General features: G+C 31.4%; 1 long non-coding RNA gene across 1 annotated transcript; it reads left to right on the top strand.

Annotated features, from left to right (window-relative positions):
• Window positions 1–1124: 1124 nt before the first annotated feature.
• LOC114286646 (uncharacterized) lies at window positions 1125–3853 on the top strand. Its single transcript, XR_014346210.1, has 3 exons — window positions 1125–1608; window positions 1727–1819; window positions 3277–3853. It is a non-coding gene; the product is annotated as an uncharacterized LOC114286646 (long non-coding RNA).
• Window positions 3854–4740: the final 887 nt, after the last annotated feature.

The following is a 4740-nucleotide window of genomic DNA, read 5'->3' as shown; positions in this document are numbered from 1 at the left end:
ATAAGTAAAGTTAAAATTTAAAGGCTTTAAAAATGGAACAGCAATGCACATGCAAGGATGAAGCACTAGAGAAAATGACAAATGGTTTAAAATATCCCAAAAAAGACGAATATGATAACAAGGGTCACTTTTTGAAATGAGTTCCATTTATTTTCAGCAAACAAGTTTATAAAAAGCAAAACACAACCAAACATTCTTCGAAAAGTTACGAATATATTCTTTAAAGGCTTTAAAAATGGAACAACAATGCACATGCAAGGATGAAGCACTAGAGAAAATGACAAATGGTTTAAAATATCCCAAAAAAGACGAATAAGATAACAAGGGTCACTTTTTGAAATGAGTTCCATTTATTTTCAGCAAACAAGTTTATAAAAAGCAAAACACAACCAAACATTCTTCGAAAAAGTTACGAATATATTCTTTCAGATTTTTTTAATATACGTATTGTCTAATGTAATTTTAAAAATTACATTTTGCCCTTTCAAATTTTTAATCGAATAACAAATAATTTTTTAAATTAATAAATCATTAAGTTAACACTACAAAAAAAGGAGCTATTTGTGTCCCATTATTTGTGATAGAAACATTTGCTAACTCAAAAATGTATTATTACAGATGGCAAAGTAGGACTGTCTCAAAAAAAAAAAAATGTACTTACTATTATTATTTGAGTCGTCAGACTATACCGTCTCAAACAAAATATTATTTGCGTTGGCCAAATTTTTACCGTCTCCAAAAAATTTATTTAATTTTTTTCCACTTTTTTGGCTCCAAAAATTGCATCGCGCGCCTTTTTTCACGCCCATTTCAAGTTACTTTTGCGTCTATATTGTGCACTATCACAAAAAGTAAATGAAAAAAAATTAAAACGATATCGTTTTTAGAACCTGATATATATACCCTTCCTCTTTTTTTTTAAAAAAAAAATTTCTTCTCTTTTTGCCCTAAATTTCATCTTCGTTCATCACTAAGGAACGAACTCTTCATATTGGCACCACCGATTCTCCATCTCTACCGGCACCGTCGATTCTCCATCTCCATCGGCACCACCGACTCTCCTCCTCTCCACCGACACCGCCAACTGTCCTCCTGCAGGTTAGTGCTCTCTCTCTATGTATATACATATCAGTCTCCCTAAGAACTGAAATAGTAGATGATTTGAGTGTTCGATTTGTGTTCTTTCGTCTCTAGTTAATTTTGAGCTTTCTCTGGAATCAAACTGGGGAAAAATGGTGCATGCTTTTGTAACCTTCCACCCCTGTTCTTTCGCCTCACGGGTTTGGCTTGATATGTAGCCAAAAAGGGTTCTCTATTTTTGAGCTTTCTATATATTAGGGACTAATGGTGTATAATTTATTAATCTACTAGCAGAATTCTAATTGGGTAATATTGTATTGTCCTCACTGAGAAAGGGTTGTTCCTTTTTCATTTGAGAGAATTTGAAGGTAGAATTCAAAATTTATGTACCTAGTTACTTAAGAGATTGAGCAAAGGCTAACGGTTGAGATTGAGCAAAGGATCACTGAGAAGTTGAAGGTAGAGTTTGAGCAAATTAGAGCTTGGATGGACTTCATAGGGTCCCAAGGCGGCCTAAGTGGTATACAGGTGGAGTAAAAATAACTAATTGAATAACTTGGGCAATTTGTTTGTTTTTCTTTTCTTTTCTTTCCTTTTCTTTCTATGTATTATATTTAATAAAATGGTATTGGTGTTGGTTATATAGCTTCCAAATGCCTCTAGTGAACATTAACAAGTCAGGAAGTCTGTAGGAGATCATGACAGTCATGATGATGAGTTATTGGGTTCTCCTATGCAGGTATCTCTATTACATAATGTAATATTCACAATCACACATAGTTGAGGTTAAGGGTTAGCCTACTGAAAACTCGATTTAGTGTTATTGTTGCTGTTGAACCTATTTTCCTGATGTTGAACCTAAAGTAAGACTGATTAGTGTTGAACCTATTTTGCATTTCTTAATAGTGTTGAACCTATTTTGCATTCCTTTTGAGTAGCCATCAACATTTAATTTCAGCTTTCCTACAGGTGGACAAAACCATTTGATTAGTCTATGATGCGAGAGATTCGGGTGGAGGATAGATTGGAAGGTCTCATCAATCTCATGGACATAATTTCTTATGTTCTTGAGACTGATTTGAATAGGGGTAATTTGGCTTTCAAAAACAAGTTTGTTTCAATCTTTCCATAACTGCCAAAGGGTAACAATGAAAATAGTATACCATTTTTTTACCAAAAAACTCAGTTTTTTTTTTTTTTTTTTCAAATTCTCAGCAACCCATTCAAAAGAGGCTGACCACATCCAGCCTTCCACCATTTAGTGTCCTTTATTTGAACCCAAATGTATTTCGAGGAGTTGCACTCTCTAAGGAGATGATTCACGTCTTCACTAGCTAATCCACATCTGGAGCACAAGTCAGTTGAGGCCATATTCCTTATGAGTCTCATATGATTAGTGAGCAACCTTCCCTTAAGAATAAGCTAGATGAAAGTTTTCAGCTTTTGAGGAACTTTGAGTTTCCAGATCCAGTTCCAATCCCCACTACTCATGTCCTGATTAGCAATAAGTTTATAGGCAGCAGTAGTAGTGAACTTACCATTAGTGGAACCAACCCAAAAAGGAGCATCTGTGAATGTCACAAATCTAGGCCTACGGATTTTGAGAATTTCTAGTATGGTCTGAGAGCAGACCAGGTTTTCCAGCACGACAATGTCCTAATTGCCTTCACTGTCTAGCACTGAGCTAGACAATTTGATTATAATCTAGACAATTTGATTATATTTAGTGAGGCCCAATAGTATTAGCTAGGGAGTGTCCTGCTAAAATTGAGTTTATGACTTGGTAAAGCTATATATATTATATAACCTAATATTTGATTTAATCTGTTTTTGTTTTTGTTTTTGTTTTTAGGTTTTGCATGCATTAATGACTAATAAATAGATGAATTAATGGTGGCATGGAAGCTAATTTTATTTTTGGACATATTATATTGTGGTTTCAAATGTCAAGCTTTTTGTACTTAATATTTATAACATATTGCCACCATACTGTTTGTATTGATTAAACAAATTTTTGTTAATATTTTGATGTCAATGAAGCTAAGATGATAACTGAATTTGTGTAAACATTTTTGATTTTTGAATGAATGAATGAATGTCTATTGATTGAATGCATTTTTTTTATTGGATTTCAACAAACATAATACAAGTATTAATTACAAAAACGAAATAACTTTTTTTTTTTTTTTGCGACAGCAACTAACAGTCTCAAAAAGCTTATACAGTGTACAGATGAATTTTGTTACAGTCGGCACATTACAGAAGCAAAAAAATCTATAGCGAAGGTAATGTACAGACACAATAATAGTATTAGAGACAGCATGTTTGCAGATACTAATCTAAGTGATTTTTGGCCTTTTTTTTGCGACAGTAGGAGACCGTCTCAATTAATACTCTTTACCATCGTAAATATGCTGCGACGACATAGTTCCCGACTCAAAAACTTTTAGCGACCCCCATATTCTCGTCCCTCACCATGTCGTCGAAATGCCATCGCAAAAACTTTTTGCGACAGCAATTATGTTTTTTGCGATAGCACTCTGCAAACTCAACATGTATGTTCTCTTGTAGTGTAATAACACTTTTTAGTGTTCTCAAAAATATATTTCAATTAACAATTTCAATAATTTTATTATTGTGTAAGGGAGTAATTAGAAATTTTATTTTTTTATTAATTCTATTAAATAAAAAATTTCTGACAACTAGATGTTTATAATAATTTTCAAATAATTTGTATTTTAAACAAATCCCAATAGATGTATTTGTAATTTACTCAACATTCCTTATATTTTTGTAATTCTAATATACATTTTTTTTTTTGACAACACAAAAATAACAATTATTGTATTTGGTTTCAGTTTTCTGAATTCAAATTTTTGAAAATTAATTTTTTTTATTTTTAGTGAATATTTTTAAAATTTTATGTAATTTTTTTACTTTTTAAAATGCACCTTACTTAGATGTATCTAAATAATAAAATATTTGTGAAAAAATATTTTAAAAAATTAATAAATACAAAAAAAATTAAAATTGCACTATTTTTTTTTTTTGGTATTTAGTGAATTTTTTTTAGAAATTTTTTTATAAATATTATACTTTTTAAGGATATTTATGTTAAGTGTATCTAAAAATTAAAAAATTATTTAAAATATTAAAAAATTCAATAGAAAAAATATATAAAAAATTAAAATATGAAATATGAAAACTGAAACCAAAAGAGTGAATAATATTTTGCCATGTGAATTGGACGGTGGCAATTACACTCTGGATTCCAAAATTGAAAATGGAAGGACCATGGAAGCTTCCGCTGAGGTTCCGGGATATGGAACACTTTAATCCGATTATTATAAGTAAACGATCAGAAGCTATTGCTGCAAGTGCACAAAAGTTCAGCAAGAGCGTTATTGAGGGCCCCAAACCCAAGGCCTGTGAATTTTTGTAAACCCTAGAACTCGGTGGTTGAAGCGTTGTCCAAGAATTAGAAGAAATCGAAGCCAAACACTTGGAGTCCGATTGAAGAAAGTAAGATTTGAGACCCAAGGTTAGGTCTTGATTTCATTAATTTTATGCAATCAACAATATTTTTTTGATGCTTTTATAGTTTGGTTAAATACAATTAATCTGTATGTGACTTGTATATTTTAGATGATCATTCTTTTT

Source organism: Camellia sinensis, chromosome 12, assembly GCF_055761805.1.
Source record: "Camellia sinensis isolate YWXY chromosome 12, ASM5576180v1, whole genome shotgun sequence".
Classification (NCBI taxonomy): Eukaryota; Viridiplantae; Streptophyta; class Magnoliopsida; order Ericales; family Theaceae; genus Camellia; species Camellia sinensis.
The sequence above is the reverse complement of the archived record's forward strand: the minus strand, read 5'-3'. Positions and strand labels throughout refer to the sequence as shown.